This window comes from Poeciliopsis prolifica, unplaced genomic scaffold (assembly GCF_027474105.1).
Source record: "Poeciliopsis prolifica strain line A6 unplaced genomic scaffold, Auburn_PproV2 SCAFFOLD012, whole genome shotgun sequence".
NCBI classification, from domain to species: Eukaryota; Metazoa; Chordata; class Actinopteri; order Cyprinodontiformes; family Poeciliidae; genus Poeciliopsis; species Poeciliopsis prolifica.
In genome coordinates this window covers 10,368,718-10,391,870 of record NW_026562387.1, presented here as the reverse complement: position 1 = coordinate 10,391,870, position 23,153 = coordinate 10,368,718, and the positions used below count along the sequence as shown (strand labels likewise).

General features: G+C 40.2%; 1 protein-coding gene across 1 annotated transcript in view; it reads left to right on the top strand.

The window, feature by feature from the left end:
- Positions 1–13,871: 13,871 nt before the first annotated feature.
- The window catches only part of boc (BOC cell adhesion associated, oncogene regulated), a 31,735-nt gene continuing 22,453 nt past the window's right edge, over positions 13,872–23,153 (top strand). The window contains exon 1 of the mRNA XM_055037370.1: positions 13,872–14,094. The gene's annotated coding sequence lies outside the window, so the exon portion shown is untranslated. The remainder of the gene's footprint in view (positions 14,095–23,153) is intronic.

Below are 23,153 nucleotides of genomic sequence, written 5' to 3'. Positions count from 1 at the left end.
CTCCCAGTTTAATACATTTTTTGTTGCAAATTTGAAGAAGTGAAGAGTTTAGTTTAGATTTCTACTATTGAGGTCATTCATCAGCACTAAAATGTTCAAAATTTTAGTCAAGGATTATACAAAGAAAAAAAACAGGGAATTAACAATTATGGAATCTTTATTATTACTCAAACTAAGATCCACATTATCATTTTTATTTAATCAAAAAGGACAAGAAAATAAAAGCAAATAATAATAACTACTACTTCTGCTCTATTAAACCTTTGGGGAAGAAAGGAAACTTTCTTCTGTAAGGTGAACATTGAAAATATTAAGGTAGTTAAAAGTTCAACCTTGGTCAAATATGTCCAGGTCTTTGTAGTTTAACGAAAAGCGTTGTGAGTTTCAACTTTAGACTTTAAATTTAGAAAAACTGTTTGGCAGAAGCAAATCAGCGCTTCAGCCTGAAAACAGATCCCTCGATGTGTCAAACCAGAAACAGCACAATAAAACAGGAAAAGGGAATTGAAAAAGAAAAGTGCACGCCTGCTTTCTGGGTCAGACATTTTGCTTCTCTGAGCTCAGTTCTGTTGTTTCACCACATTCTGTGACTAATGTCTTTTGGGACTAAAGAGGGCATTGTAGAGGCAAGACTGAAATGCAGATGTTTACACAGTGTGATAGATGTTACCAGAAAATGTGACCGTATAATGTTTGATGATGCAATTAAACATTTCTACATGACAAAATTAGCAGTGAACAGCTAAATAAAGAGCTAAAACAAAAGATCTGTTTGAATAGCTCTTATTATAAAAATATGACCTTGTTAGTAGTATCACAGAAAATAATTAACCATGTTAGTGTGGTCGGCTCAGGCTCTCTCAGATATTTTGATAATAGTTATCAAAATATCTGACTGTATCAGTCTGGCTTAGCCAGTTGGAGTAACGAATGAAATTCCTTTGAGTTTGGAAAGCTCTCAGTTGAGCTTCAGTTCTTCCCCTTGGTTTAGACCGGGTGGAAGGAAATGCAAGAACAGGAAACCCACATGAATCTTGTGCCAAATTAGATAAACATAGGAAAGCATACAATGCAACAACTAAAAGAAGAAATAGGCTGGTCTCTGTGTGTATCAGAACCGGTACATGGTAGGGGATGGAGTCATCATGACGACCTCATCAGCCAATCAGAAGTGGACTCCAGAGAGACTAGTAATCAAAATATGTTGCATGTTGCAGTTGCTTTTCAAAGCCCTCTTTCAGCAATAATAACATCATAAAATATTACATGTAGCTGAAACTGTGACATTTATTTAGTTACTGTCAAGCCAAGCACACCTGATGTTGCAAATTTGCATCAGACCAACATTTTTTTGCTCTTATATGGATGTGTTTAAAATTGCATCTGGATTAAAGATTCAACACAATGTTTATATTTAATAAATAAGATACTTTCACTCACACTGGCATACAGTCAGATATTTTTTCCTTTCTTTTCTTTTGAATAAAACAATTGAAACTGTTGAAAATGTTGATATTTGGTAAAATGTTTTATGTGGCCAAATCTTAAAGCGCATGAAGGATTTAGGGATTTCAGAAAAAAAACAGAGAAATTTGTGAAAAAGATTAGAACTCTGTGTTTGTGTTCATGACATTATGGAGCTATAACAACAAACTTCAGCTTATAAGCTGAAACAATTACAACTACAAATGATTCAGATTTCTCCATGAGCGCTAAAAATGATCCTCTGATGGAAGCCATGTGTTGAATTTTGGGGTGGTGGGTCGAGAGATTGTGTCTTTCTGCGTGTGTGTGTGTGCGTGTGTGTGTGCGTGCTGTGGTGGGTCGCAGAGAAAAGGGGGAGGCAGTAGAGGGTGGTATGAATCAAACCAGAGAGAAGAAACAGTTTGTCTTTTCTCTGAGCTCTGATAATAACGCCACGTGAGTTCCCGCTGCACGGCGTTTATTTACTCTCACAACTCTCTCTTCGTACACACTTTCACTCTCTCACACACACACACGGACTTGTACACAAACCCTGTTGTCAGCACCACACTCACGATCATGGTCCCTTTACTACGCACTCACAAATATGGATATAAACATGTAATCACAACCATGCGTGGACCAGTGCGGCTCGTTGTTTTCACTTCTTCTCTCAGACGGGCAGGAGGAGGCCTGATGGAGGAGAGAGGGTTCAGTAATAATGGCCAGGTGGTTTCAGTTAGGATGTGCTCTACCTGAAAATGTACACATAGGGAAGGGAAAGACAGTGAATTAGCTTTCTTAGTCCTTTAAGTTTCTAAGAAATTCATCTTGGGTGGTTCACAGAAGTTACTCTCAGAGATATTGTACTCTATAAACATACAAATGTTTATCATACCCTTTAAGGGTTACTTATTGTAGGTACATGAATCTTAAATGCTTAAAAAGGAACGATCTGGAAAATAAAGAATGCACTCTGTTATTATGCCAAAGTTACGTTGGCAGAGGCCGCAGCTTGAATCAATCTGCTTGATCAATTGATCATCAGTTTGTTGTAGAGCCGCCAAGAGTGGGATAAACTTTTGGATTTTGTTACAGGCTGATAGTTGAATCTATTTTTGGTGGTGCATTCCTGAGATTTTCAACGTTTCGCAGTTGTTCAGAAATTATTTGAATTATCCGAACAGGCAGACCTTTACAGCTGACGGTCTCCTTTTGTTTAGTTTACAGCACGTTGAGAAATAAGTAAACTTTAAGGTTTCAGCGATGACCAAAACTGCTAGTAATTATAAAATCATCATCAAAAACAACCTGTACCTCAAGTATAGGATACAAATGAAATATCTGGCAGTATTTAAGATTTACCATTATTTTAAAATGGCAAGAGAACAACTTTTTGTTGCAAGAAAATTGCTGTTCACATGAGAAATCAGCTGCAAAGATGACAGCGAACTTCTACAAAGATGTGGATGATTCATGTTATATTTCACAGAAATAAACCTTTCCAGTTTGATTTGTTTTTAATCGCTAATAAATGCTGTCTGTTTGGTGCTAACCTATCACTAATCTGAGAACTGATCCACTTTTCTGCAAACTCTTCAAGATAATGTTAGTGTTTTTAAGGTTTGGAAATACAGCAATTAATCCAACTACTCCCTGACAGGTCTTCTCATTTATTGCCAAATACAGGCATTTTGTGTATTTATTGCCAATCTTTTTTTGCCTCAAAATCTCCCTTTTTGCTGGGATTTGGAGCAGAAATACCTTTCCATCTTATAACAATCAACACACAGCTGTTGCACTAGAAATGCAGGTCATCTTCATGTAAATTGCGTTTTCTTGTTGGTGTCATGCCCTGCGACGCTCATCAAAACTCAACTATAAAACAGTCCTTGTCACCGCACCTGACAGACGTATGAAGCGTTCATTTAGTGCTCTCTTTCTGTTACATACAAGCAGAGAATTTGCTGTGTGATGGTCCAGATGAGAAGAGGGCGGGATATCTACTGGGAGCGCATGGTTGGACATCAGGCTCTGAGGCAGTGTCTGCTTATTTGATAAGAAGTCGTCCGTCAGGAAGGAAAATAAACAGCCGAGCGTGCTGCTACTGCAGAACCAGAGGAAGAGCTGTTACTAGAGCACAACACAATATTTACACTGCCTGTGTGCACACACACACAGTCACACAGACCCTCCAACACTGGCCCAGTGCTCCTACCTGCACAGATTGAGGGCTGAGCAAACACAAGAACATATGTACACACAATGTGCAGTGATTGAATTGGTTGGAGTTGTTTGTCTTTATATCTATTGGAGCGATTGGTTTTATTTACTCTTTGCATTGTCCAGTGTCACTAAATGTTCTCCTTACATGAAGCCAATTTACTGCAAAGTGCAAACAGTTTACATATCACTTGGACCATCTGCTATGTGTGATGCTACAACCCCTGAAGAACAATACTACAGATGTATTTTTCAAATAACAACTTTGTATTTGGAGAAAATTACAATTGATCACCTAAAAAAATAATTTTTTTTTCAAACATTTTTGACCTACCTTTTTTTATGTCTTATGAAAATAAAAAAATGGGGGAAAAATCCTGACATAAAGGATCATAATTCATACATAAAAGGGTAAAACATAGATAGAGCATGGTGTTATGTTTCACTTTCGTATACAGGACCCATGATAACAACTTAGAGCTAGTTCACAAGATAAAATCACAAGCTTACAGCAATTTGGTAGCATTTAGCCAAAATGTTTTTATACCTCTAAATCCAAACTATAACACGTATATTAGTTGGAAATGTAAAGTAATTTCAGTATGGTTCTGACGAATTTACAAATCTGACCTCTTTATTTTGTAAGACTTCTATTAGTCAACCAGCCAGAAGTCAGAGCACTGGTGTGTTTTAAACCTGAGCAGATCCTAAGGGCTGGAAAATTACATGTTACAATGAAAACTTTTTGTTTGTTTGTTTTACTTTTTCTTAAAACTGGTCTAAGGCATTGATAAGTGAAAATAAAGGAAACAGAAATATAAATAGCCATTGGACGTTTTCCACATAGGTTTCTACTATTTAAGTTTGTAGAATAAATTTGCATTTCCTGATTTACAAAATTAGAAAATGTCTCAGAGTCATGCTCTGTATCATTTAAATATTTAAAATAAAAAATGTTTTCCATACAAAATATAAGATGACTAAACTCAAAGAATAAAATAAAATGCTCTTAGTCATAAATTTGAGAAACTTCTTTAAAAATTTTACATCTTTTTAGGAACTTGTTTGCAGGCAGTTGGCTGGAAATTCAAATCCACGACTCATTGCTGCAAGTATTAAAGAGTTTGTTGGCACTGATCAGCTTGTTTTGACCTCTGAGGTGTCACTCTTGTTGTTGTGGCCAAACTCTGTTCTCTCATGTTCCGTTAGTGAGCAAAAGCATCTTGTTTGTTTGGCTAAGGATGTGAGGGGGGGAGCCAAGGGACCGGTGATAGTCCTGACCTCTCGGATCAGAGCTCCACCCTTCTGGCTCTGACTGACAGATAGCATCAATGCAGACTCCTTATCGGCTCCCTGCCCTCTGAACTGGGATCAGCCTCCAGCGCTGACTGAGGTTGTAGAGAGGGGGGAATGGCGTTGGCATGCCAAAACAAGAGAGCACTGAAGACACACAAGCACATGCCATCGTGTAAATATCTGATCGGGGTAGGATTGTGTAAAACACACAAAAGCACTGCTTGAACACAGATTCAGTCTGTAACTTCCTTCTGTTCCTTGTCAGAATTAGTCATGAAGAAAGAAGGTGCCAGCAGAGGGCTTGCATACACGTGTGTGTGAGGGTGTGTGTTATTTCTCTTGGATAGTATGCCAGTCCATGTTTGCAGCCTGTGTTTGGGAGTCACTGCTAGTCGTTTTGGCGTGTTTTTTTGAAGGGGGTGAGATCATGCTGACACTGAACAAGTGGGAACTTATAGGCTGAGCCAGGAGCTAAAGTGGGAGCAGCTCCTCTCTCTCTCACGAGGCAGCGAGCGGAGAGAGAGAGAAAGAGAGAGAGACAGAGCTCCCAAGGGCCAGGGGGACTATCGTTTTCCTCGTTAATTATGACCGTCTGGCAGGCTGGAAAGCAGGAAGTTGGAGATGGAGAAATGGAAAGAACGAGGGAGGGATGGGAGATAGATGATAGGAGGCAGAGGGAAGTACGGGAAGGAGGAGTGGGAGAGAGGGAGTCAAAATAAAGGAGGGGAAGCGAGAGCCAAGATGGATGATGGGAGCAAGAAGAGACATCTGAGTGGTGATGTGGGAGTGATAGAGAGGCAGGTCCAAATAAAACCATATGCAGGGAGGATTTGAATGATGAAACCAGGTGTTTGATAAAAGCTGGAATGTTGGACTCTCTGCCACGACAGTTCTTTGGATGTTCTCTCTTCCCTCCCAAGGTCCTGATATACAGCACGCACTCCCCGACCTCTGCTTTCACTCGACCTTTTGACCCTTTCAGCAACACCAGCTTGAGTCAATAACTTAACTTTACTGTTCTTTTTCTTTTTAATCCTTCATCTACTTCTGATCGGCTGTTCTTCACAGGAATGCCTTCGAGAGCAAACAGAGTGAAAACAAGAATAGACCTTACAAGGTGGGAACTTTTGCTGTAGAGCCGTAAATGTTTTCTAATTTGCATTTAACATATAAAACTTTGTCAAATGAAACATTCCATTTATTTTCATCAAATTATTCACTCAGATACCGCTAAATGAAATCCAGGGGAATTAAATCGAGTGTTTATAGGAGAAAGCCACTGTTACATGAAACCCATTAAAATTACATTTTTTCCACAAATCGTGCAGAAGAATTGTTATGGTTCCTATATGCTTTGTGATCACTTTTGTCTGGGCTCTGTAGTTTTGGGCTCTTTGTTTTTTTTTCTATGTTTAGTCCTGTTTTCTCCTGATGTTGATTTTTTTCTTAGTCATTCCAAGCTTCTGCGCCATCATTACTAGAGGTGTGCGATTCTGCATATTTTGGTTTTGATTTGCAAAGCAAATAAACATGCTTTTTTTTTATTTAAGCTTTATAAATTATCAACTTTTTGACATTTAGATGTTTTTTGTGCTTTTTCCTTTGAATGAATTTGTTCAAATGTAGGACAGAATTGGGACGAAGTTTATGCGTATCTACAAAATACATTACATTAATACCATATCAACATATTTCTGTGTTCTAGGTCGTGTTGTCTGTCAGTTATTAGATCCTCTACTTCTGTCCTCAACAACAATATTTAATACATGTCGCTTTGTGTAGGTCTTTCTCATAAAATTGCAAAATACATTGAGGTTTGTGGTTTCACTGTGACGAATAGTAAAAACGTTGAATGTGTATGTTGCAAGGCACTGCAGTTTTTGTAGTTTGGATAAAAGAAGGTCTGTTAGGACAGTTTAGGCCAAACCAGGGGCCAAGCAGTTACACGAGCTGAGCAGAACGGGTCCTGGATTTAACTGGCTCCAGGTCCAATTAGGACCGTCTGCTGCATCTGGACACGGTTAGGAGTTTGAGTCAAAACTCACACTTCACTCCAGCGGGGATATAAAGTCACAGCTTTTAGACTGCTGGCCATTTAAGCTTTAGTACCATGAAGAGGATGGCGATATTTACTGCCCAACATGGCTGCGGGGATAAAACCTGAAAATGGAGAGGGCAGTTGGAGCGGGGCTGCTGGGCTGCTGTCAGATTGTCCCAGTAAGAGCATTTTTTTCCATGTTGCAACACACCAGTTTGAGGGTTTTTGCAGCGACTGGAAAAAAACAACAGGTTAAAGATGTTTGTAAGCGGGTTTTAGTTCCCAGTTTTTTGGGGTCTAATAAATGAGGCTGTGGAATTGCATCCACCTTCAGCTTCTCCACAGACGTCCACCTCCTTGCATTTTTATCAGGTTTCATTCTGTAAAAGTAAACTCCTTTGCACCTGGAACGAAGCCACAGATGCAACTTTTCACATTAAAAAGACGAAATGCTAAAAACAAAAGTTGCGTTATAGATTTCTGTTCTCTGCGATCAACCAAAAGTCGGGCAAGCTTTCTTCACTTATCGTTCGCTGCTGTTTTCAGCACAGCCTACAGTATAATTAGAAATTAACATAAGGCAGGAAATTACTGTCTTTTGTTATCATTGGAGACCTTCTGAGAAGAAAAACAGCATCTAATCAGAGCAGTCGTGGAGCACATTCCTGAACATGACATGCACAGTTACTCAGCCTGAGGTCCGACCCCACCTGAGCCTGATGTCTGTCTCAACAGCACAATCCCACTGGAATGAGAACCAATAATAGCCTATTACACACACACACACACACACACACACACACACACACACACGCACGCACGCACGCACGCACACACACAGACAGTATGCTTTACATCACTAAGATAGGACAAGTACAATAAAATCTCCGGATATGAAAAGCTCCCGAGGCGGCGATGCACAGCTAAAGTAAAGAATTCTCCCTTTGTGTATGCGTGTGTCCACATGTACATAGCAGGCGCTTCTGGAGAAGACATCTTAAAAGAAAAAAGATGCCATAAATCTCTTCAGCTCCAGTTGTTCTGAGAAATTTAAGATTTTTTTTTTAATTCTTTTTTTCTTCAGGGATGTGGGTGGAGGGTGAAGCAGAAGGCAGAGCTTAGCCTCTACAGCTGTGGCAAGGGAAATACTAAAAGAGTTTAAAGATACGTAACAGCTACCGCATGAAAAACAGTCGCAAACTTATAGAGTGCTACTCAAACCTGCATCTTGAAGATAAACAAAAGAGAAACCATAATTGTCAAGAGGAAGAAAAAAAAATCTCCCTCAATCAACTCATTGTTCAAACATCTTTCTATGTAATTTTAAGTCTTATTGTATTCCTTCACCAGATTTGTTCATCTAGGTTGAAATATTTACCCTATTTTTTTCTCAAACTCAGTCAAACTGTCTGGAGAACATCTGCGAACATAAATTTTGAAGTCTTGCCCCTGACTCTCAATTGGACTCAGGTCTGTGCTTTGACTGGACCATTTTACCAGATGAATGTGCTTTGATTTAAACCGTTCCTTTGTAGTGCAACAGCTACAATATTTACAGTCCTACTGCCAGAGGCTGAACCTCATCTGCATTCCAAATCTGCACTTTCTTCTGATGTTGAACTCTATTAATCTTCATCTTTATCTCAGTATGGTGTGTTCTCTGTTCAGGAAAAAAGTAGGATTTTCTAAGTTTTAGAACTACCAATTATGAATGAATAAATTTATTATTATGTGCTTTGGTCTCTTCATTTGAATATTTTAAAGCTTTTTATCAATCAACAAATGAAATTAATTGAAATGGCTGATCAGGTTGATGATGGCCGCCACCTGATTTCTCTTCTTTCATTTGAACACCTTCACTTTTTCCTAAAGTCAAAGTGCACACTGAGTTTAAAGTTTCTCAGGATGCTCTGAAATTATCAGTGATAGTCAGAATGCGTTGCAAGTTCCAATGCACTGTGTAAATTAGTTTGAAATTTTTGGACACAGTTTTTTAGGATTTGTTCTCCTTGTTTTGTAAAAAACCCGAGACTCTAGATTTCCAGATACATAGTGCTAATGTATCAAGGATAAAGGAGACTTTTCTTTATGGGTTGGAAACACCTGTAGCTTCACTATTTAGCATATTGATAGCACTTGAACCATGACAGAAGATGCAGTGAGGTCTAACATCTAAAGCTTTTTCTATTTTTTAGGTGGTTATCATCTTGCCTGAAAGCAATTCCTCAAAAAAAACTTCAACTTTGATTTCTCTGTTGAAAACCTTGGTCTTACAACACCCTCATGATTAAACAATAAAGAAATATCTTTCTGTTATCATTCCTCCTGTATTCACTGGCAGCTAACTCTTGACTTTGTGCCACATTTGGGATGATGTTGGACAAAGCTTCATTCTAGCTGCCCTTATGCTCTTTGTGGGATGACAGCAATCTTACTGAATCTCTCCACTGTCATGCACAAAATTATTTGCAAGTAGAGACACATCTAGAGCCCGCATACGCACCACTGTCATGTTTTAGAATTGCAAAAATCCCCAAAACAAGCCAACAGCAGCCCTACTGCTACAAATACCGTTGAACTTGAAAGATTGACAGAACATTCTGTTCTCTCATAAGACACTTGCTCTGCATCGCAACAGTATTTACAGCCCATGCAATTTCAACATTTTGTCACAACCACAAATTACATTCTATTTCCATTGACAGAAATATGAAAATTGATACGTATTTGTGTCTGCTTTATTTTTATACCCCGACCGGTGTGTAATTTAAACTCATTTGGAGAACGCCGGTGAACAAACAGACCAAAAACAACTTTTTTGTTGCGATACTAAGCATTAAAAGAGGTAGAAAACTAATGCTATGCATCACTCTGAATCACTATGGAGAACCAGAGCAGTGGCACCATCATGCTATGGGAAGTTTGGCTTTTTCAGCAACAGGAACAGGGAATTTTATCAGAGGTGAACACCAGGTAATCCTAGAAGAAAATCCATTGCAAAAGACTTAAAACTGGGGCAAAGGCTCAGGTTCCATGGGGTCAGAATGGCCTAGTTAAAGTCCATACCAAAATCAATGTCTTGACAATCTGTGGCAGGATATGAAAAGTGATGTTCACAGCAGAGGCAACCCACACTTTGATAACTTTTATGCACATATAGATTATTTTTCTTCTACTTCACTATTATGCACCAATTTGTGTTGGTCTTTCGTATAAAATCCTAATAAAACACATTGAAGTTATGTTATTGCAATGAGACAAAATCTCTAAAAGATTAAGGGATATTAATAATATTAGATAAAGCTCTACAACTGAATTCCTCCTGATGTCAGACTACCAAATATAAAATGGAAGACATCTTGGATATTGAAGCTTGAGGTGATGGCGCCGTTTCATTTGTTGAAAATGAGCCGGAACCACAGACACAATGCCAGAGTAAATTCAACTTTAATTGTTGGGCAAGGTCCATAAATCTTGTAAAAACCATTAATGTTTGTTTTGTACAATGATTTAATGCAACAGCTCTGTGCTTTTATATAGAGTGGTAATGCAATGTAATGTTGCTTCATTTTTTTTGCATTCAGATGAATTTATGATTGAGAAAATAACATGACTTTGTCCCGTTGCTCTGGCATGTGGCATGAGATAGAAACACAGTTTGTGGAGAGTTGCTGACACCACCAACATGCCTCTAAGTTATATTTGTTTAAATCAGCAAAAACTGAGATTTCAGAAGTTTTTATCAAGTTTGAAGCAGTGCATTCCATCCCGGAAAAGACAAATCCCAGCATGCCAGACCTCTGTGGTCATTTGGGAAGAATCAGATAAGTCTCACGGAGACTCTCCGGTGACCACTGATGTGCTTCCTCACTTCACAATCTTCAAGCTGTTGCTGTTTCCTGGCTTTGTTAGGAATGGGTTCCTCTGTGACTGACCCACACAGTCTGGCTTCATGTTTTAAATAGAATATCACTACTTCAGGAGGTATTTGCATTTCCTTTAGTCTTAGTGAAACTTCAATGGTGCTTCGAAAAGCTTTCATCAGTGACTAACATTTAGTATGAATAAGTTGAATTTCTGTAGACGAAAAGAAATGGACAATACGATCCATATATGGTAAATGAAACATAATAAAATATCTAGTTGTATTTAATGTAATTTGTGGATTATATGTAGAATTTAACCATGAAAGATCTTTGGCAGGCAAATTTGTGTTGGGCTATCATATGAAATCTCATTAAACTACAATAAAATTTGAGGTTGCGCTTTGGGAAAATGGGGAAAAATCTCATGAGGTGCAAATACTTTTCCAAGGCATTGCGCATAAGGACATATTGACTCCTTTGGTATGACATCAGTGTGCTTGTACTTATATTCTCGTTTTGAGTATCATAAAAAAACAAAACACCAAAATCATTAACTGCAGAGCCAGTATGCCTTAATTAGTGGTCTTGGGTCTACAAGTATACTGATTTTGCACACTTTTACGCCACGGCGTTCTGGAGCAGTGTGTTCTTGGGTGATGCATTCTGTTTTTGTCTCAGTGAGGAAGTCACACAGCTGCTGAGGTCAGCAGATACAGAGACCGAGGGAGAGCGCAGGTCGTTGTCATGGGGCCCAGTTAAACAATGCGGCGACCACGGTTGAAGATGGGATGATGTTATGCAGTGGAGACCCTTCAGGAGAGCTCACTTCTACTATATACACACATAAACACACAATGATTAACAATATACCTTCTTAACAGGGTGGCAGAGCGGATGAATTCCCACCTGACAGAAAACTAAACTCACCCAGCACTCCTCACTCGGTCTAACTCAGGATCTTTGTTGGCAAGATGCACAAATCACACCACATGCTCACACTCAGCTGACACTCCTCTCACCCTCCATCACTTTCATAACAACATTTAGAATCATCTACATGACAATCTGTGCAAGGCTCTATAATGCAGCTCTGGGGCAATAGAGGTTAGTGCTGAAGGGGAGCGGTGCATGCTGGGATTGCGGCCTGCTGAGAGAGGGGCATTGTGGGAGGCGGTGTCCTGCGGGCAGGGCCTCAGGGGGATGCAGTATGGTTAATGGCCCTTTCATGGCCGACCCACAAAGCCTTTTGTCCTTGGGTTAATTCATCCTGCCCAGCATGGATAGATGGGGGGAGTGAGATGAGGGTATGAGTTGTTGTTTTTTTTTTTTTTTAAATCAGAGTGGGGAGTCCCCATTTTTTTCATTCACTCTTCAGCTTGGTGCAAGGTGGCGCTAGTGTGAAGAAGCCAGTCCCGCTCAACAGCAACACCAAAACACTGACAGAGCCTGGCAAACCGCAGCACAACAGTTAAAGGCCACAATCAGCGAGGAAACATGTTGACATTAAATATTTAGATGATACTTATAAGCTGAAGATCACTGAAGAAACATAACATCACACACATAAAATGCTGTTAAGACAAGTGGGATATTTTAAATTCAAACAGTGGCTCTCAATTTGTACAGTTTGTTCTTGAAAAAGTAGCTTAGTTAGATTACTGACTACTTGATTTGGAAAGTAACTAAGTCACATTAAAAGTATTTTTTTAGTTACTTTCAGCAATTGCTGACAACAACACTGTAAAAAAACACCTATAAAAATTACATTGATCATTGCCAACACTTGCAAGTTATTTTATAATGGTGACATTAACAGTGTGTCGGTGCTTATTAGGTTGAACTGAAGGGTAACAACCGTACAATAAAACTTTAATTTGTGTGTTTTGGAAAACTCTCGGTAGGATTTTAGACCCCCCTGTGACACTTATCTTAATATTAATAATTATAGTGGCATTTAGTTGCACAACTTCACGGACTCATTCATTCGTGGCTGTTTCCACGTTTATTGCTCTGTTCGTGTCACTCTTGATGTTTGGAGTTTTTTGGAGCGCAATGGGACGGAGCATCCGGGAAATGATGGACTATGATGGATGTCAGACAAATTCTGACAATCCCTTTAAGCCCACCGATGTCCATTTCAAAAATCTTTGCCAGGATGTACTCTGATCTTTTCTGTGGACCACCTGCAGTAGGTGCTATCCCACCAGTCACCCAGTAAGAATTGTCTAGGTATACAACTGGATGGGTTGTTTTTAACCAAGCAGTTTTTAGAACACAAACCGTGAAGGTGTGTGTTCAACACTCATCTGATCAAGGGCAACAAGTGGTTGGTCATGGTGGGAGTTCCTGCATTCTTCCCCCCCAACGCTCCCCCCACAATCACACCCTGTGATCCAGGAATACCCAGTTATTAATGAACTGGACCCCCTCATTTAAAGTGTGCTGACTGAAGTGTGGAAGAGATCTCCAGTGAGAGCACAGAGGGAAGGAGTGGGGGGGTGAGCTCAGGCTGTGATCACTGTGCTTTGAGTGGTCCGCACCACAACAACTCAACACCAGGACAGCACAGTACACAGCTGCGCCTGAGGGCCTGCAGGCCTCAATGGATGGGGGTCAATACAACCTCGGAGGGGATCATGGAATACCAAATCAGGGGGGAATAGAAGGAGGGAAGGGGGATGGGGGCGCTGTTTTTCCACCCAAACTTTACCTAAACTCAAATACGTTTTTTTTTCTTTTAGTTTTATATTCCTTTAATTATACACAAGGCTCTGTATGCTCCAGTCCCAGGCAGACTGTCTCTAGAAAGCCTTAATGTATAGTGAAATTGGTGGAGAATCGACAGTGCAGTACCCAGCTCAGGGATTTTTTTTTTTCCTCTCTCCCTTTTTTTGGGAGCCAGTCCCCATTGTTCAGATCCCTCCTCCTTGCTTGGGAAGTGGGAGGACCCGAAAAGGCGTTCCAAAAGGGAGGAATTGTTTGAGAGCTCAGTCATCCAAAAACGGCCTTTCAATGTGAGAACTTGGGGAGCCGAAGGAAGAAAATGTCGGTGGCATCGCAGTAAATTACTAAAGCAGGGAACAAGAAGAGGAGGAAGAAGAAAAGTGACTCTTTTTTTTTCTTTAAATTTTTGAGAGAGAGAACCACAACTCAGAAGAGAAGCCCGGAGAAGGATCGTGAGAACAAGAGAAGTTCCAGCCAGATTTGGTGAGTTCATGGCTTCATGCGGTCCCGTGCTGCTGTGGCTCTCCGGTGCCTGGGAACCTCTATTACTAATCTATCAATAAACTCATCCGCACACGGTGCCTGTTTTCCAGCTGTTATCGCGATTTCACGAACGATCCCGATTCTTTATTCACCGAGAAACCTTTTCACAGCTTGTCCAGGTCACAAAGTGTGCGCTTTGATAGCCGCGTTTGTTTTGTTTTGCTCTTTTAGGGAAAACCACGTAGACCCTTTCCCCCCCAAACCGTCTTAGTTAACGCTCTTGGTGTTTGGCTCTTCGTGTCTGACGCGTTCGTCGGTGTCAGATTTGCTTATTATAAGTGGAATTAACTTTGTTGTCGGGCTTAGCTTGTTGTTGATTGGACGATAAGCCTGCGCCTGTGTTATCCAAACTGTTCCTCCAAACTCCTGCGATGTATTACAACACAATACACGTTAAAGCAGAGCCAAGATCGCGCAGTGACACGTTGCAGACTCAAGGAGTTTTGTGTGTGTGTGTGTTTTGTTGTTTTATTTTAACGCGCATTAGTGTCTGTTTTAGTCCAGGGGGGGACGTGTGCAGGGTTTGCAGGCCGCAGCCTATAGTCGTTCCCATAGGGCAAGGCAAAACCAGACCTGCGAGCTGAGCTGCATTTCTCCCCATCATACCCAAAGGACGCAGACTTGAGGCCGCTGAGTGGGAAGGAGCTCGTATTTTACGTCTTTCTGTCGCAGGAAACACAGAAAATGAATGAAGGGGTTGGAAGAAGTCAGAAAAAGAGAAAACGGTAGCTGTTTTCAGTGTCTGGATAAGCATGTATTCCCACACTTTCCCCTCTCTATTTATTTGTCCATTTATTTGCCTGTTAGTCACCCATCTGTGCATCTTTGCATAGTTATCTTATCGACTAGTTTGTCCAGGTTCCATATTTAAATCTTGGCCATTTTGGAAGTTTCTCCCGTAATTCCAAAGTGAACTATTGTATTTATACTTAAAACTGCTCTTTTGGTAGTACTAAGAGTATGGAGACACATTTGAGTTTGCAGAAGAGTGGAGTTTTGACATAAGAAAGGTGTAGCACCAAGAAATCTTACGTATCTTTTAAAAGCAGTTTTTATACTGTTCATTTTGGTGATATCACATGCCTAAAATTAGGCTTATTCTCATCAGTTTGGGCTCCTGTCGGTGTAGCTGGCCACAAAACAAAACAAGCCCACCTGAGTATGTTCTCCTCACTCTAAAGTCCTGCTGTCAGACTGACCCTAGTAAACAGGCAGCTGCTGGAGCTGCCTTACTGGAATGGAGGTGCTGTCAGGAGAGTCTCCTGATATCGTCCTCTCATTCAGGTCTGATTTAATGAGAAAAATGCTTGTCAGTCCTCCAGGCTGCTAATGAGTGTTGGCCAGGAAGAGCAGGAGGTGGAGAAGGCCTGCTGGAACAGCCACGGGGGCTCAAGTTTCCAACCCCAGGTGTCGTTTTGTGATTTGGATTACATTTAGCCTCCACCGCCTCTTTACATGGAGGGGGACCTCTGTAATTCAGTGACGGACATGGCATCGGACAAGAGGGCCCGATTGTTCCCACTGAATCAGTGTCACTTGGATTAAAAGTCGAAACGAATGGCCTGGCCTCCCCCAATTAGGCGCTGGGCCTATAAGCGAATTAATTGGTCTCAGTAAAAAGAAGGGGGCCTTGTTGTTCGCTCGTTGGGTTCTTGTTGTTTTTGCTGATCATCTCTGACAGGCGGGCGGATCAAAGTTGGAACTAAATGATTCCAGTCTGATTATCTGCCTGTTTTCTCACACTACTTTGGCCTTTTTGATTAAGTAGGAGTGCCATAAGCTCCTAATCAACTCCAGTGCCATTACCCTTTCCAAGCCACTGTAAAAGTAGATTTTTTTAGGATGATTTAAATAGTTTTTCTTGGCTACTAATGCAATTTTCGACTCATGTTAACCTAATCAGCAAAAGTAGGTCTTTTTTTTCCTAGTGGTTCCAACCATTTCAAGCAATGCTGACAAATAGTTTAATAAATCTATCCCCAGTCCTAGGATTACTTGCTTTTGCTCAACCTTTTCTGACCTACAATCATGATATCAAGCTTAGACGATCTGGTTTTCTTACGCAAGCAATGGCTGATGGCAATCAGGAAAAAGAAAGTTGTAGTTGTAGTGAGGTTTTATACCAGAAGTTCCTATTATTCTATTATAATAGGAACTTCTATTATAATAGGAACTTCAGACGAGACTGAACAATAGGAATCTAACTCTTTGAATGTAGTTCTGAAAATTAGCTTGCAGGAGATTCTCATAGATGTGACCGGATGTAACAATATTACAGTCTCTCAGATTTTACTTGGATCCAAAGTAACATTTATAAAATCATCTACCTATGGCAAATACTTAGGACTACTTTAGATGGCAGCAACTTTTTTAACCTTAAGAGCCTTTTGAAGAATTTCTACAAAGAAATACAATTAAAATAGAGCCACAAATCTATTTGACCATTAGAAAAAAAGACATCTTGTAAAGTTTCTAAAAATATATTGCATAAAATTTTATTTTCCTGTAAAAATGACTAACTTGAAATGATTTTTTTTTTCACACAACAGCCATAACTTATTTTTAACTGAAGTGCGTGTGACAATCATGAAACGTTGGTGCTTTTTAGTGGCGAGTTGCATTGCCATACGATACCTGTGGCTTTAATGTGCATTCACAGGTGGTGGCACTCCTTTAGTTTTCACACCTTGCAATGGGAATTCGTCTTTCAGTCAGCTGACTGGCAGTGTTCAGCCGTAGACTGGATATGACAAGTGTGATGTCATTCTGCTCCAAATGCAAAAACCTGAGCATTTTTGATACTGCAGCTGCCTGAAATATTGGTTCACCTTGATACCAGTAACTGTAACTGGAGCAGTGTTTTCACACGTATCACAGATATTTGAGTCACTAAAGAAACGAGTGGATTTAACTTGTCTGGTGTGCTTCCACATCTGGATGTAAATCAAAGTCTATAAAGTCTGGTTTTAAGATTATTTTTCAGATAAGAAACAGCCGGCGGGACCAGAAGGTTTTCTGTTTGCGCCTGCATTTCACGTTTGGCACGCAGCAGTTCGGACTCTGGCGCTGGAAAGCGGCATTGTTATTACTAGTGGGTGTGACATTGGCATTAATTGACAAAAGAGGAAAACAAAAAAAAATCCTTCCCGAGGGCGTACTTTCATCTTTCTGACAGCAAGTATGCTTATGTTGTCATAGCACCCTGCAGGCAGAATCTGTGGGCCTTTTGCGGCACATGTGCGCACGTGTTAGTCGTCCAATCCAAACCATTTCTCCGCAATGGAATGCATCACTTGTTGTTTTGATCCAGAGCCGCTCTCACCTTTGCAGTTGTTTAGAGATTAAAGCATTATAGGAAGACTATATAAGAGGGAAAAGAGAAAATGATTTAGCAGCAGTTTGTTCCTTCATTCTGAGTTGATGCAGCTTTTACCAAATATGGCTGCTTCATCCTCTGCTGATCATAATGTTGGCTTGTTGACATACGGTGCTTTAGTTCTTGTGGCGATGACAGATTGGAGGGTTGGGCCCCCAAGAGAGAGTTCCTATGTCCAGTCGGACATTGGATAACCTAAGACGGACACCTGGGCTGGCAGGTGGCCTGGAGTCCGCTCCCCCTTTTCCCCCGGGGCTGCATACCTCTCTTTTCTTGCCAGCCAGGGCCACAGAGGGGGGCATGGAGGAATGTGATGTGAAAATTGAGGGGATAGTGAAGGAGAAAGTTTGAATAGAGTTTGAGAGGACTGTAGTTAAAACAATTAAGATAGTGGGAGAACGAAAGGAGCTGAAGAATCAATCATTTGCAGATTGTTTAACCGTGAAATGTCTAAAAGGGTTCCAGCATTTTCTAACATATCGTAGCACAGATGAAAAATAATTTTTCTGAGCAGCCTTGCTATGAAATATTCAAGTTCCTGCTTCCTTATTAAATCTCACCTCTGTTAAAAAGTTGCTGCATTAATGAACAGGTGACAATTGTTTCCTTTCTAAAGCCCTTCTCAGCTGTTTGTGCATCCTGTGGCTTCTTTTTTAAATATCATACCGATACTGAAAATAGCTAGTTGAGACTTCTCTCTTCAGTAAAATCCTCCATACTCAACAAGTTTAATAAAGCATGTTATGTGTAGTGTGTAATGAATGGTATTCATCAAAATGGACCGGACAGTCACAAGTAAACTCGTCATATTTTGGTCCCCATCTGATTCTTCTGACCATTTTTACTCAGAAGAATCTGCATTTTTATATATGCATATAAGTCCTATATAACGTTTACATAACTCTTTCATAACTATTCACAAGTCTAGCCTTAAAGGAAGGGAACCACTAACACCACGGTTAAAGCACAATTTGTAAATGGAAAGGCACACAAATTCTACAAATTGATAATATAAGATGATAAAAGCCATCAAGTCCGTAATGACCGCTCAAGTCATGGTTTCTGATGACCTCATATGGGAATAGGAACTTTTTTCTAACAATGTTGGATTGAACCGGTTTACTGTATCTGATAGGTAGGTAGGGGTAAAAGTGGGAATACACAGGGAGACTTATGTCTATGGTTAGTAATGTCAACCACACTCATCTTGCTAATGTGAGATGCTTAAAGCTGTTTAAAAAGGGATCAGTAACAATGTCGCCTTTGTTACAAAATTATTGAAAACTCCTGGTTTGGGTAACATTGTCTGCTGTCTCTCAGAAACACGGAGTGACATAAGCTCTTTTCTGAATATAAATACGTTTTATTTGAATGCAATGACCTAATTAATAATTTTGTATATTTGCAAAAAAAAAAAAATGACTGATACAATAATCAGACTTATGATTGTGCAGTAGTCCGTTCCTACATTCGATTGGTCAGTGTTTTCATTTACTAGTGGACGTTTTGCATCTTGTGATATGATGCACTGGCATGTACCAAAAGAAAACCAAGAGTAGGGAAGCAATAATCTGTTTTGAAAAGGGTCAACTGAAATATGCTCCAGTTCATTTTTTGGGGTTTAATTTATAAACATCTCTGTCTTCTAATCTGGAAGATCTGACTTTATTTGTAGATTTCCAGTGAAGCAGAGAGACAGACAGCTCTGCTGCCTTGGACTGTTTTTTTTAGGAAAATTTGTGTTTTATGTTCTTTTGAGCTTTTGTTTGGATAGTTTCCAGTTTGTAAATAAAATATGAAAAAAAGAGGTTTGTAGGTATTCTTAGCATGTCGAGAAAAACCAGAATCAACTCAACTCGCATGACAATTCAGCGTTTTACAAAATCATGCTTCGAAATTGGCTATAAAATCTCTGATTGGTGCATCTCTAAATCACACTTGAATTAACATCTTAATGGTGATTATTCTGAACCTTTGGAGCCAGTTAACTTCATTAGTTCCACTGCTTAAAGCAAAACTTAAGGCGCTCTTGATTGGATAATGAAGTTATTCCAGCCTTCCTCTGGGTTCCCTCTACAGACAAACAGGCAAACACACAGTTTTCGAGTGCTGTGTTTGCATCGTTAGATCATTGATCAACTCCAGACTCCACTAAGAAAGCTCTCTGTGTGTGTAGACAAATAATTCAGTGTGTGCAAAGCAGATATTTGGACAAAGATTAGGGGGGCGTTATTACGAGCCAAAAGCAACCCAGACGCTCTAATAGATCATTTGCACACAGGCTTGAGGTTTGCACTCACACTTTAAGCCTCACAGTTGCGTATATTTGGAAAATTTTCAGTCGTTTTTAGGAGGCTTTCCTGTCTGACAGCAAGCTGTCCTCCAGGAATATTAACTGCACATTGTTTTCCTTTCTCCAGCAACAATAAAAAGCATCAAAAAGACATGTAAGGGGAATTTTGTTCGTGTTCCAGGTCTTTAACCAGTAATTAGATTTATTGTGTTGCAAGGAAAGTCATCATTGAAGAATGTCAGACTGGCAGGAGAAGACATGATTCAACAGAATAAATCACTGGGCACCAGATCACTTACTTATTGGGCCCCTGAGGTTATCGGAGCTGGAATTTTCCATCGACAGAATGGCTCCGTCTGCTTGTAAAAAGCTGTGTGTCGGTTAACGTTTTAGTTTCTGATATTTCTAGAGGAGGATTGTGGACATCTGTGAGCGGCTCTGAGTGATGGGACAAGTGGTAGCTCTCCAAACCCAGCTCCTGAAACTTAAAGCTTTTTTTTTTCTTCCAGCTGTTTGTCCTCTCCACTAAACCGTTTCAGATCCACCAGCTCTCACTTCGAAACCTACTCGGCTGCGTCATGTCAGACATGGCTGACGCCCCGTGTCCTTTCCTTCAATTTTCTGCTTCTTCTCTCTTTCCCTGTATCTGTTGTTGCTCTAAATTTTACCTTTGGCTGTTCCATACTTCTGCACAGCCTGTCTTTGCCTTATCTGTCCCTCCTGATGTCTCCCCATATCTGTTTTTCATATAATTTTTCATCTGTTCTGCTTTTCTCTTCTTTCCTTCGTCTCCCACTGAGAGTTTTAGGGCCAGGCAAACTCTTGCTCTCTCCCTCCTCCCCCCCCCTGTCTTCTCTGGGTTCCTGCTGAATAATGGGGAGAAATTGCTCTTGATTTATAATTGGTTCCATTCACTCTGATGCATGAGCTGCCAAAAGAGTTTGGGGGCCCCTTTAACCCATCCAATACCCACTCTCCCTCCCTCTCCATGTTGCAGGAACACACAGGGAGCAGGCTGCGTGTACAGTATAGGCAGCTATAAAAGCCCACATTGGCCTGCAGTATTTTATCTCTCTGGCTTGAGGAAAAGTGGTAGCCTGTGTTTTTTGCCTGTTGACATTTGGTGTTGGAAAAACTTCCTCAGGTCTGCATGTTTATGTGCCTCTGTGAATATACTTTTACCATGTAATGGCGTGATCGCTTGTTCATGTGTCACAGAATGGCTGTGGTTAAATGAAATATGTGAGTGTTAGGGGTGTAGTGACACATCCAGCTCATAAGTTGAGGGAGATGCTCATCCTTTGGGTTCACGGGAGCGTGACGGTACTAGTCTTTCACGATATATATATTTTTTTAGCTTTAGAAATAAGATATTTCAGTAAGTGTGTCTTTAAGAAGGTTTTGGTCCAGGTTTGTTGTTTTAAATGTTTGGTAACACTTTGCATTGTAGTCCCACATACATACAGTTATCCACACATGCAAAAAAGCAACAGAAAATCAGACGCGTCAATTACTATCAATAAACACATCTCATAAATTGCTAGCATTTAAGATTGGAGTCCAGTTGGCTTAATCTGGCCTTGGAAAAGTGTTTAAGAAAAAGATTATAGATACTCAGAAAAGTGTCTGTAGAGCCTTTATGGAGTCTTTTTTCCTTTGTATTGTGGACATAATGTCTACAATTCACAAATGAGAAGGAGGAGGAGTGGAAGACCTTTACCCTCTCTGGATTAGTCCCAATGGCTGCTTTACTATATCAGGCATTGCCATCAAGATTGGGAGAATTCAGAAAATTAAAAATCCAGGTTCAGGCAGGAAGTGGGCTTGGCATATCAGTCAAATATAGACCATGTACCTGTTGAATTAGTTTTGAAAAATCAAATAGAAAAAAAAAGATTTTTAAACAGGATGTCATGCCTCAAGCAAACATCTTCATAAAAGTCACATGGTGACAGACATGACACATTTTTTTTCAAAACAGAAACATTTTAATCTTTTGATATGTAATTTGTTCCTCCCCTTGAAATTGTATGATTGCGATTACGCAACAAATTACAAAAAAAATCTTTCGTATTTTGCTCCCAGATGGTGGAAAAACTGTCATCTTGGCCATCATTTCTTCTTTGTTGTCTTCTTCTTTTTCAAATAATCCTTCCTCCTTCTCTTCTTCTTCACCTCCCATCAGGTCTGGGTGGCCATGATGATCCCGTCCTGTTCCCATGGCCCCACTGGGCATATTGGCATCACTATCCCAAGCCTCGGAATGTGGGTGGATGTGCTCACCATGGCATCATAATTAGCTCTGCTCGGCTAATTCGGCCTCGTTATCTAAATTATGCAAATGGCGCTGTGCCTAATTGATTAGAACGCCTCCTTCCTCTCCACAACGCAGTAATGTCCAGATCCCATCCCTTAATCCTCCAGACGCTCTGCAGCTCGTTAGTGCCGGATTGGTTGCAGGGGTGGGTGTAAAGGAGCGCTTGGACGAGCAAACAGCTTGTTAATACTTTGTAAAGCATAGGGATAAATATGTGTGTGGGTCTTTAAGAGAGCGTATTTTGAAGGGGAGGGGGTGCATTCTCAGCCTCATTAGGGATGCTTTTGAAGTGTAATTTTATGGCATGAGAACGGGGTGTTTCCAGTGGGTGTGGGGTTGGATTTGGACTGACCCCCTATCCACCTGTTGAGAAGTATTTTCTTGCCAAATTAGACTCCACAGTGTTCCCTTCTGCCTGTGGAGCGCTCCAGGGGAATGGGACGATAACTGGGAATCGATTTAGGATCTGTTCCCTGACAAAGTCTTTTCTTGTGTGGAATATAAAACGAGAGCAGGGAGAGTCCGTTCCAGCTTGGGTCATCCAGAGACAATAACATTTTTATTCTGAAGCAAAAATTCTTTCACATAATTTGTGAAAGAATTATGTGAAATTACTTTTTACTTTTTCCCAGTTAAGGCATCTTTTTAGTAGGTTTGTAGATCAATAATGCATGTACACTGATGATATATTACTAATGCAATAACCTGACGATGAAGTAAACGTATACCAACTTTTGGCAAGATAACAACAAGCTTATCAATGACTACATTTTGGGTCAACAATAATGAACTGATTAGGATTATTCTCACTCATACAGATTTGTAATTTATCAGACTGACAGAGGTGGAAGTTATGAATCCAGCATAAATTGGAAGAATTATAAAGTTATCCTTTAAAACAACATCTGATTTTAATTACGAGTGACTCACTGATCTGAGCCGATTAAAGGAAAATTGGCAGATTATGATCACTTTCTGTTTGAGCAGTGTGTCTCCAGAGGTGACAGAAGAAA